Here is a 12,710-nt window from a genome sequence, read left to right on the forward strand (position 1 = left end):
GTGCAAGGGAGGTAAGTAATTTGAGATATCAGATGTCTAAAAATGTCATGCTCAGTTGATAGCTGTCTGGGTGCAGAATTCTGGGCTAAATATAATTTTTCCTCAGATTTTGAATACATGCTCCTTTGTCTTCTGGTTTCAGCATTGCTCTTGGGAAGGCCAGTGCCACTTGGACTCTCGATCCTTTAAATGGGATCTGCTGTTGCTTTTGGATTTTACACTTATTTTAGGTCTGAAATTTCATGATAGTCTTTGTGGAGGTCTTTTTGTTGTTGCTGTTGTTATTGAAAGAATTGTTAAATTCATTTTATTTTATATGTATATATGTATATATATGTTTCAAATATACAGCATAATTCAACATCTGTGTACACTACAAAGTGATCACCATCACAAGACTACTTATCATCCGTCACCACACAGTTGACTTCCTTCACCATTTAACCCATCCCCAAACCCCCTTCCCCTCTGGTAACCACTAATTTGATCTCCATATCTATGAGCTTGTTTTTGTTTTGTTTGTTCATTTATTTTGTTTTTCTAGATTTCACAGTTGAGTGATATAATATGGTATTTATCTTTCTTCATCTGACTTATTTCACTTAGCACAATACCTTCAAGGCCCATCTATATTTTCACAAATGACAGAGTTTTATTCTTTTTTATGGCTGAGTAGTATTTCATTGTATATATACAGCACATTTTCTTATCCATTCATCCATCAATGTACATTTAGGTTTGTGGCAGTCTTCTTTTAATTCATTGTGATACAAATCCAATGGACCATTTCAATCTAGAAAATCATATTCTTTTGTTCTAGTAATTTTATTGTGCTATCTCTTTGATAATTTTTTCATTGTTTGCCTATTGCTTTCTTTCTGGAAATCCTGTGAGTTGGCTCTGTGCTTCCTGGATTAATTTTTTTTCTATTTCCTCTTATTCGTTTTTTTAAAACTATGCTACATACTTTATTCAGATTTTGCTGGTTTTTAAATAATGTTCTTTTTCTGTTCCAGGATCCCATATTGCATTTAGTTGTCATGTCACCTTAGTCTGCTCTAAACTGTGACAGTTTCTCAGTCCTTCCTTATCTTTCATGATCTTGACACTTTTGAAGAGATTTGGTCAGATATTTTTTAGAATGTCCTTTAATTTGTGTTCTTCTGATGTCTTCTTATGATTTGATTGAGGTTTTGCATTTTTGAGAAATATACTACAGAGATAATGTGCTCTTCCCAATGCATCACATCAGGGAATACATGATATCTCTTATTATTGGTAATTTTAACCTTGATCACTTGGGTAAAGTGGTATCTGCCAGCATTAACTGAATTTTTTTAAAAAATTGAGGTACAGTTGATTTACAGTATTATATTAGTTTCAGGTGTACAACATAGTGATTCAACATTTTTTTTTTTTTTTCAAAATTTTTATAGATTGCACTCCACTTATAATTATTATAGAATATTGGCTGTATTCCCTGTGTTGTACACAGCTTAGCTTATTTGTTTTATACATAGTAGTTTGTACCTCTTAATCCCCTTCCCCTATATTGACCCTCCTCCCTTCCCTCTCCCCACTGGTAACCACTAGTTTGTTCTCTATATCTGTGAGTCTGTCTCTTTTTTGTTATATTCACTAATTCGTTTTATTTTTTAGAGTTCACATATAAGTGATAACATACAGTATTTGTCTTTCTCTGTCTGACTTACTTCACTTAGCATAATACCCTCCAGGTCTATCCATGTTATTGCAAATGGCAAAATTTCTTTTTTTTTTTTTTTTTTTTTTTGTGGCTGAGGAGTATTCCATTGTATATTTATACTACATCTTCTTTATCCATTCATCTGTTGATGGGCACTTAGGCTGCTTTCATATCTTGGCTATTGTAAATAATGCTGCTATGAACATTGAGGTGCATGTATTTTTTCAAATTACGGTTTTCATTTCCTTTAGATATATACCTAGGAGTGGAATTGCTGGATCACATTGTAGTTCTATTTTTAGTTTTTTAAGGAACTTCCATACTGTTTTCCATAGTGGCTATACCAATTTACATTCCCACCAAGAGTGTAGGAGGGTTCCTTTTTCTCCACATCTTTGCCAACACTTGTGGTCTTTTGATGTTAGCCATTATGACAGGTGTGAGGTGATATCTCATGATTTTGATTTGCATTTCTCTGATGATTAGTGATGTTGAGCATCTTTTCATGTGCCTTTTTGCCATCTGTATTTATCCAACATTTTCATCCTAACAGTTTCCCAAAAATTCTTGCTATCTCATGTAGTATCAACTACTTTTCCCAGATCTTTCCTTCTGAATCCTTTCATAGGGTAGCTATAGGAGCTTATATGAGTTAAAATCTTTCCAGCTCATTTAAAGAAAGATAGGGGGGGAAATCACTCATAGTTTAAATTTGCTTATAAAGACATTGAAAAGAGCCAGAGTTGAGACAGGTTTGGAACAGAGTTTGGTCTGTGCGCCTGCATTTATTTTTCATATTTGCTGGAGTAGTCTGAAATTAAGTCCTTTATTTCTGTAATTGGCCTGACTCTTCCTGTTAGCAATTAGCTGAGGCAGAACCATGGCTGAACTTGTTTTTGGCGTGCATAATATGCCTGGCATGCAAGGCTGTGGGTGAATGACGTGGGGGCATCACCACTCTGTGTTGACCCCTGCATCCAGAGCACGTGCCAGAAATTATGGTAGCAGCAAATCTTACACATCCAACTCTACTCTGGCTGCCCCTTGGTCCATCTTGGCCTCCAGCCACTGACACTCTGAGCCAAGGGGTTTCTTATGGAAATCACTTACATCCACCGCCCCCCCCCCAGGCTTTCCTTTCACCTGGTTGAATCACAGGTTAGTCTACCTCTGCTCTATCTCCTTACGTCAGTACCAGCAGAAATTCCTTGTAGTCTCTGCATGTGGATGTCTCTTCCCATAGGTTCTGGGTCTAATACAGGCCATTTAATGGGCCCTTAGGAGGGGTCGGGTGGGGCAGAGTTAAAAATGCTCAGATCACTATCTTGAGTGGAGTTCTGATTTCCCCCACCCACCACTGCAGTTTTCTTAGTCATTTTTTCCTTTTCCTTTCCATTCTTTTTTTCTCTTTTCTTCTCCTTCTCCTACTTCTCCTCCCCCACTTCTTTTTCCTCCCCCCTCCTCCCTCCTTTTTAAAAATTATGTATGTTACATATAAAGTAAAGTGTACTGTTGGGCTGCACCCTGCAGGCCTACAAGGCCCGCTCTTGCCCAGCTTTAGGACCAAAGAAAGGGCCCGGCGTCAGCAACAGAGATGGTTTAATGGATGGGGGAGTTTACTTGTCTGAAGCAAGGTCCTGGAGCAACACCCCACCGTGTGCAGGGGACGGCGGGTAGGATATGACGACAGTCTTCACCACCAGAGGGAGAGGGAGATTACCAGTTATAGGGGGGAATTGATGTCAGGTTGGCTCATCAGTTACCGGGGAAACCAGCAGAGGGGCAGGGCCCTCACCGCCCCTTTGATAAGAACAATCAGTAGCTGGGGCCTGGAACAAGTATGTAGGAAGTTCAATTATGTTAGTAGGGTATGGGTGAAGCAGGCACTGGTCGAGCAGGGGGTGTATAGAGAGCAAGAGAACAGCTGTCTTGAGTGGCCTGGCCATACATGTACTAATAAGGGCATGCTGGATAAATTTATTTATTTATTTATTTATTTATTCTGAGAGCTTTTCATTTTATTTATTTGTTTTTTAAATTGATTTTTTACTGAAGTATAAGAGTTGATTTACAATGTTGTTTTAGTTTCTGGTGTACAGCAAAGTGATTCAGTTATACATATATATACACATATTCTTTTCCATTATGGTTTATTACAGGATAATGGATATAGTCCCCTGTGCTATACAGTAGGACCTTGTTGTCCATCCATTCTGTATATAACAGTTTGTATCTACTAATACCAAACTCACAATCCATCTCTCCCCGACCTCTCCTCCCTCTTGGGAACCACAAGTCTGTTCTCTATGCCTGTGAATTTGTTTCTGTTTTGTAGATAAGTTCATTTGTGTCATATTTTAGATACCACATATAAGTAATATCATATGGTATTTGTCTTTCTCTGTCTGACTTGCTTCACTTAGTATGATAACCTCTAGGTCCATCCATGCTGCTGCAAATGGCATTATTTCATTCTTATGGCTGAGTAATATTCCATTGTGTGTGTGTGTATATATATATATATATATATATATATATATATATACACACCACATCTTCTTTATCCATTCATCTGTTGATGGATATTTAGGTTGCTTCCATGTCTTGGCTATTGTAAATAGTGCTGCTATGAACATTGGGGTGCATGTATCTTTTTGAATTATAGTTTTGTCCAGATATATGCCCAGGAGTGGGATTGCAGGATCATATGTTTACTCCATTTTTAGTTTTTTGAGGAAGCTCCATACTGTTTTCCATAGTGGTTGTACCAATTTACATTCCCACCAACAGTGTAGGAGGGTTCTGTTTTTTCCACACCCTCTCCTATGCTGGATAAGTTTATGTATGTGTGTGTAACTACCACTCAGATAAAAATATAGAACACCTCCATCACCCCAGAAGGCTGTCCCTCTTCAACCCATACCCACCCCCCATCCAAAGGTAAATACTATCCTGACTTCTATTCCCATCAATTGTTTTTGTCTGTTCTTGAACTTCATATATATTTCTCCATTTACTCAGATTTCTCTTTATTTTTCTCATGCTGATTTTATAATTTTCTTCAAATAAATTTCCTTTTGTTTCTTTTCTTAATTGAAGTATAATTGATTTACAATATTATATTAGTTTTAGGTGTACAACATGGTGATTCAATATTTTTATAGATTATACTCCATTTAAGGTTATTACAAAACATTAACTATATTCCCCTGTGCTGTACAATATATCCTTGTTGCTTATTTATTTTATACATAGTAGTTTGTATCTCTTAATCTTTTACCCCTATCTTGCCCCTCCCCCTTCAAGTAAATTTCTTAAAGGGAAATCTATGACATATTGGACCTTTTAAATATGGCATCTCACTTCATCTTCCTGGGTTAGGCATTACTGTCCCCATTTTACAGTGGAAAAAACCGACGCTGAGAGGTTAAATAATCAGCTTGAGCTCACATAGTCACCTTCTCACAGAACAAGCAGCAGAGTCCAGATTTAAATTCATGTTGGTCTGCTTCCAAAGTCTGAGCTCTTTCCTCTAGAAACTAATATCTCAACAAACACCTTCTGCTCATGAACGAAACTTAATATAGGGCCCTTTTTCACATCAGTGAATTATTACTAAAGTTGGAATGGGCTGTAGAAACTTTTCTGCATATTTTGAGAAATATGGTACATCACCTTTATTTGCTCCCACCCTGCTTCTCCTCCCTCCCGAGACACCTACCAAATTCTGTCTCAGTTTCCACAGTGAAACTGGCCTCAGGTTTCCAGTATTTTTGACCGACTTACACCATCAAGAGTAATGGTCGAGACTTCCCTGGTGGCTCAGTGGTTAAGAATCCGCCTGCCAATGCAGGGGACACGGGTTCGATCCCTGGTCCGGGAAGATCGCACGTGCCACGGAGCAACTAAGCCCGCACTCCACAACTACTGAGCCTAAACTCTAGAGCCCACGAGCCACAACTACCGAGCCCGCGTGCCACAGCTACTGAAGCCCTCGCTCCTAGAGCCCATGCTCTGCAGCAAGAGAAGCCACTGCAATGAGAAGCCCGCGCGCCACAAGGAATAGTAGCCTCCGCTCGCAGCAACTAGAGAAAGCCCGTGTGCAGCGACAGCGACGAAGACCCAATGCAGCCAATAAATAAATAAATTTATTAAAAAAAAAAAAAAAAGAGTAATGGTCAATTTCCCATTCTTTCCAGAAGGGGGCAGTAGAGTTCACACTAAATTGCTTAGACTCTGAACTGCCTAAAGCCAAGTTCCAAGGAGACCTGAGGCGGGTGACTCACTGAGCAGTTACTGTTTACTAATTACTGTGGACCTTATGCACACACAACGTTACATAAAGTTTACGCACAATGTTAAGTGAAGTTTAATTTCTACATTCTGTTCTCCCTTTTCCCTTTGAACTAGTCCACACCCTTATCTTCTCTTATTGAAACCTCTCATTTACCTCCTCTCAGCTCCGAAGTAAGTGAGTGAGTAGTCCGTTTTCTCGGGGCTCTGTTTTCTTCCAAAGGCAGTCCTAGAAAGTCGTTCGCCAGTTTGTGTTCATGACTTCCCTCAAAGTGACTGCTAATGGCTGACTCCAGTGCAAGAAGCGTGGCCTAATATCTGGTTAGTGTTGCGCAAATCTATAAGAGAATTAAAAAAAAAAAAACATTTAAAAACTACAAAAAAAATAGCTGACGTTTACTGTGCCTTTACTAAGTGCCAGGCACTTTTTAAGCCCAGGCGCCCACAGAGACACTGAAGACCCCTATGCAGCTGTGCACATATGAGTGAGTTCCACAATTGTGGCACAGAGTCTGCAGGAGCTAGAGACCTCAGAAGACCAGCACAGCTGCTGAAGAGGCTAATGTCTGCAACTTAAGAGCTTACTTTGGTGCTGAACTTGCCGTATATCTGGGGTCGGTGGGTGTAGAGCCTTTCCTTGCCCTACTCAAACCTCTGCAAGGGTGACTGACCCTTCCTACCTCTGATGTCCTGTGGGCCTCATGGCTGCATCACTTACCTGGATTGTTGTCTACACTGTCTTGTGTTCATCTTTACTATTCTGAGTGTATGAATGGTATCTCCCCAAGCCAGACTGTGGGCTCCTCAAGGATCCTTCCATGCTGCACACTTTTTGACCCTCTTGTAAATTTCCATGGTACATAAGCTTAGAAAATCTTGATTGATTGGAACTTGGAGTGGGAGTCCCATTGCTAGTGTGAAATAAAAGTCATATTTTTATGACAAAACATTTAAACAAAAAATCTTCTCTGCCCTTTGGCCTCCTCTCTCCCCCCCCACTGTGCACTGTGTATCCGCATTATGCATCAACTAAACCTCCCCCATGGGCAGGGCCGGAATACCTGCTCAACCTCTCGTAGCACCGACAAGACAAGTCCTTAAAAATAACATTCCTTCTTGATCTTGTAAGCGGTCACGTGACCCACCATGAGGGCGCTTAGATCTGGATTACGTAAACTGTCAGTAATATGTCATTTGATATACAGCTCTCTGTCTCAAAAAACTTATATAAATTGTGTCTTGATTTCTAATGGTCAGAACAGTTCTCAGAGCTTCCTGAGACGCTCTTCCTGGGTTATAATCCTCAAACTTGGCACAAATAAAATTTTCCTTTTCTTTCTTAGATCGACTGATTCAGTTTTTGTCAACACTAGCACTTACTAGCTGGCATTTCCCCTCTGTGGGTCCCAGCGTCCTCATCTGTGAAACAGGGAGGTTGGTCCTTACCAACCCTGCCATTCTGGAATTCTTTGTATCCTGCTTTGTCTTTTTTAGGGTCTGCGTAGAGAAATGCTGAGGGACTGAAAGCAGCCAGTTACTTGGTGGGTGGGGGTAGGAGGTGCGTGTCAGTGTCAATCTCAGCAGTCAAAGGGGGACATGGAGTTTTGGTTGGAGAGATCCCTGGGAGGTTTTACCACATTGGATGAAAGTTCTGAGTTTGCTTTGGCCTCAGCCTCTCTCTTCAGAAACAACAGAAGCATTACAACTAGCATCACGTACAAGCTGCAGAGAAATGGAGAATAAGGCTCCCTAAAATGGCCATGAGAACCAGTGACCAGCAGAGCTTTCTTCGGCATAAGACTGAGTTGAAGAAAAATCTGCATTCAAACAAATGGTTCGCTGAGTAGCTTTGTTTATGAAATACAATGATGTCCTGTGAATCTAATATGGGATGTTATCTTACAGTTGATGACATTGCTTCACATAATTTTTGTTCCATTAAAAAACTTTAATTCTTCACTGTTGGTCAGACTTGAAATGGTGTTCAATGCCATGGGCAAAGGAGATTATTAAAAGATGTGAGGGTCAGAGATTATTCATTAAGAGTAATGGACACACTTTGTGGGTATTAAAACCCTCAAGACTGATTAGTTCTGGCGTGTTCATTTTCTAAAACAACTGCAAAATAGTGGGAACAGGCTGGGCTTCAAAATCAAGGCTTGGTCTGGATCCCCTAGGGACCAGGAGAGGTGATGGCTTCACCTCTCTAGATCCCATTCCCTTGAGTGTAAGACTCATGTCTTATGTGTCAGGCTGGCTTGGGGGACAGTGAGTGAGCAGGTCAGCTTGGAGGGGGGCGGGGGGACCTACAATGCAGGGAGGAGGGGACAGCAAGTCTGGAAAGGTGGTGAGAGGTCAGATGACAGAAGATGGTGGCCATCAGGTCAGGGTCTAGAATCTGTGTTTTGCAGACACCAGAAATCAAAGAAAGAATTACAAGGTCAAAAAGCATGTGGGAAAGGTGGGCCTGGCTGTGTCACACAGGATGAAGAGGCAGGAAGATGGAGTTGGACGCTAACCGTCATCCAGGCATGTTACTTCCCCTTGGAGAGCATTTGATGTTGCACTTTCAGTCCAGTATGAGGTGCTGTCTGTTTGGGTGGTTTTTATAAGCTCATCTCCATTTTTTATTTCTGTTTCCTAGTCACCTTGCCGGGGGGCCGCACGTACTCCTATAGCTGCCCTGTGGCCTCTGTTCCCCTGACAGCCTTGCCTGGGGTGGCCCCATGTCCGTGGCTCGGCTCTGCTGGCATCAGGTCAAGGATGGTGACATCAGGTCAGGACCCCTTAGAGCCAGGTCACGCCCACGTGATAGGGCACGGCCCACACTGAACTGTACTCTCAACACTTACAATTCTGACAATCTACCATCTAGGGTCCAGCACCCAAGTGTGGACAAAGTGAACTCTAAAGTTTGGTTTTGGTCCCCATGATCTGCTATCATCTGCCCAGTGCATCCTAGCGGGGTCTGCTTGCCCTGGAGTTTCCTCATCCCACAACTTGTGTCTCTGGATCCCAGCCCCTAAGTGCCCTGCTCACCCCTTTCCAAAGGGACAGCCAAGCCTTGCTCAACAGACCATCTGGCATGTGTGGAAAAGGCTCCAAGCTTCAGGGTCTGGGTTTTCTGTCTGGATGCTGGGGTTGTGACTAACACCTGAGCCAGAGCCATGGGGCCAAATAGGGTCACGTGTGGGAAGTCACACTGAGTGCTCCAAAGTGTGCCCAAGTGGTAATGAACCTGCTCACGGACATGTCTCGGGCCCCGAGAACTTTGGAAAACTCCTCTCCTTTCCAGAACATGTTGGTGACTTTAGCTGGGTCTTGTGGGTGCTGGATTTTAACGCAGAGGAGGGATGACCGTGGGAAGGAGAGGGAGAAGGGCCAGCACATTGATTCTCAGCACCGTCTGGCATTAACAGAGGAGCAGGCGTCTGAGCATCTGAATCTCGCTTTAGGATGCAAGGACCGGGAAGGAGGAAAACGGACACGTTTGAAGGCTGAGCCAGTCACCGTAAAGCCCTTGACTGGTCACAGTAAGTACAGCTTGGCAGAGGGAAAGCCGGCTCAGCCTGACCCATCTGATCAGCCAGTGCTGGTACAAAGCAAGGAACATGATGAACATAAACATGTGAAATATTTCTAGCAGTGACCTTCTGTCTGCTGTTGTGAAGTCAGGACCCAACTCACAGCGCCCTGCTCGGTGTCCGCACAAACACTTCATGCGTGTGTTTGTTCAGGGTCCTGCCTAGCAGGACTGACGCAGAGCCTGTGAGTCACATGCATGTGTCATCCAGCTGGCGTCCAGTGCTAGTGTCTTTACCAACGATGGCAAAGAGAGTGCAAAGATAAGAGCCAGCCTCTGCTCTCAGATATCTTAAAATCCAGTTGAGGAGACCAGAACTGTGTGACCTGGGACAAATCACACAACCTCTCTGGGCCTGTTTTTCCAATCCCCACAGTAGAGAAGGAACTTGCACTTTCGTTAAAGAATCACAGACCCTTAGTTGTGGCAGAGACCTCCTCCTCCTCCCACCTCTCTTCCACCACAGCCTAGACAAGGGGTCACTTTTGTTCCATACCTCCTCTCACGGGGACCTCACTACCACCTGTGCAGTCATTCTGATGTGGGACAGCTCTAATAGTTAACAAGCTGTCTATTATCTTCGGGAGAAGATTTAACACCCAGGGAGATCAAGGGAAGCTGGGCGCTGGCCCAGGGAACTGGGATGCCCTTGAGCTGGCATTCCTGTCTGTGCTGATGGCTTCTGCCAAGGGGAGGAGAGAGAATGGCAGCCTCTCCTGTCCTCCCTGGCTCTGTAATCCTCCTGGGCCTGCTGCCCTCCTCCTTACCCTCCACACTTAGCCTGCACTGTTCTTTCAGACGGGAATGAGTGTCCCCTTACACCAGATAGAGAACTTGTTTTCATGCTTCAAGATCTAGCTCAAATGTCTCTTGTAGGGGCGTAAAAGTTTTCCCTTCCCTGCTTCTCATTTCTTTGGCTAACTTAATAACGAAATTGACCTAAGACAGATAAACAGGAGAAAAAGAAATTTGATTTTGTATGCATGGGAGTCCAAAAAAATATGAGACTCAAAAAAAAAAAATATATGAGATTCAAAGAAGTGACCAAAGCAGGCAGCTTTTACACCTTTTTGACAAAGAAACAATAAATTTGTGAAGAATTGACAAGACAAAGAAGTTTGGTCTTGGGGTAGTAAATTAGTGAGGGAGTGACAATGTTTATTTACACAGTCTTCTCAGCCCTAAATTCTCTATCTCTGGTGATACAAGTACCTTCTATTTTCCTGGTACAGGGAGGGTGGCTTTCATATGGGAGGCTTATCTCCTGCTTTCAGGGGGACAAAGGAGGGTCAGAGTGTCCTTTTGACACTAGCTGTTTCTCAAGTAACTTTAATTCAAAATAATCAAGGACTTCCCTGGCGGTTCAGTGGTTAAGACTTCACTTTCCAGTGCAGGGGATGCGGGTTCGATCCCTGGTCGGGGAGCTAAGATCCCACATGCCTCGCAGCCAAAAAAACAAGACATAAAACAGGAGCAGTGTTGTAACAAATTCACTAAAGACTTTAAAAATGGTCCACATAAAGAAAAAAAAAAAAATCTTAAAAAAAAAAAGCAATATGCCAAGTGGCATATTTTGGGGTGGCATATTCTGCTCCTCTACCCTCTTCTTTCATGAAGTCTTCTCTGATTTATCCAGGCCGAGCCACTCCTCTCTCCACATTCCCTCAACACTGAGCACTTGCCTCAGTTACAGCCGGAGTATGTAGTGTAGCTGCTGTATTTTTACAAACCTTCTCCCTCACTAGACTCCAAGCTCCTCCAGGCTGATTGCTGGCTCTTCTATCCAGGTTTGCATCTTTAGTATCTGTTATAGATCCCAACATATAGTGTGTACTCAGTTAATATTTGTTGCTGTGACCCATCTACATACAGACATAGATAAATACACACATATACTTCTTTATTTTTATTTCTTCTTCCCCTCCTCCCTCCCTCCCTCCCATCCCTTTCGGCTACAAGCTCTTTCCTGTGGAGGACAGAGGCAGATGCCCTCAGAATGAACTATAGTTGTAAGAGGAGGGTCATCATCTACTGGCAGTTCAGAATTTCTCATAAAGCTCTTTAAAAATTATATATATATTTTTAGTGCATTCAAACATGGCAGTTAGTAATAGCAACTTACAAAGCAAAAGCAAGTTAAAAATTTAATCGCTTAAAAAGAACAGGTGGATTTCTAAGTAAAAGAAATAAAGCTGGTATTTAAATAGCCCCTTCCTTACTTTCACTCCCCGCCCCAGCCAATAAATCCTTTTGTTTTATAGCTCTTAAGTTAATTTCCATTACGAATAAGTGATGGGTGCACCAAACCGTGTTATACCCAGAGGTCTCTTCCAAGGTTGATTCCTGATGTGCACTAGAAAAGGCCTGCATTTAGAAACGCTTCACCCACGGCCCCTCCTTTGTCCCACAGCTGTGTGTGGCCTGCTCTGTGAGGAATATTGTAATCCATGCACTTTGCAATGAACCAAGAGTGAAAGAGTCCTTCCTGACAATTTGTTGGAATTAATTTCCAGACTTAGCTTGAAGCTTTGGGGCTGCAAAGAGCACGCACTTCATCGCTTCCAGCTCCTTTCTTGTTTGGGGGAAACCCAGAGTGCTCTGTGGTAGCCCAGCCAGCAGGGGGCGGCCCAACCTCCCCACAGCTCAGAAGAGGCTCTGGGTCCAAGGAAGCTCTTGGCTCCCTCAGAATCAGAGGGGAGCATTCCTCTTCCTCCTAACAAGGCCTACACCCTGCCTTCACCCTTCTGCGGAGTGGAAGATCTTGAACTTCTCTGTAGCTCCAAGTAGGGGAATTTCACTAATCTCCACCAGTGGGAATCTGATGGGCAAGCTTGTTAACAAGGTCATCTGGAATTAAGCTCTCTGCATCTTTTCTTTTCAGTATAGTTACATAAGGCATAACACATTCCTCTGGTCCAGCCCTCGAATGTGCCCCAAGCTTTAACGTGAAGAATAATTATGGTACCACCCATAAGAGCGGCGGTCACTCTCCGGGCTTTGGCTAACGTCTTTGTTTGGTCTAAAGCAGAGATTTGCACCTGTGCCTCCCAAAGCTCTAGGCAATCCTTGCAGATGGGTGGGCAAAGTTGGGGGTTTCCCCAAAACGTTCCACAAAATCTTGTTTCAACA

This window comes from Balaenoptera borealis, assembly GCF_965194805.1.
Source record: "Balaenoptera borealis genome assembly, chromosome: 8".
In the NCBI taxonomy this organism is placed as follows: domain Eukaryota; kingdom Metazoa; phylum Chordata; class Mammalia; order Artiodactyla; family Balaenopteridae; genus Balaenoptera; species Balaenoptera borealis.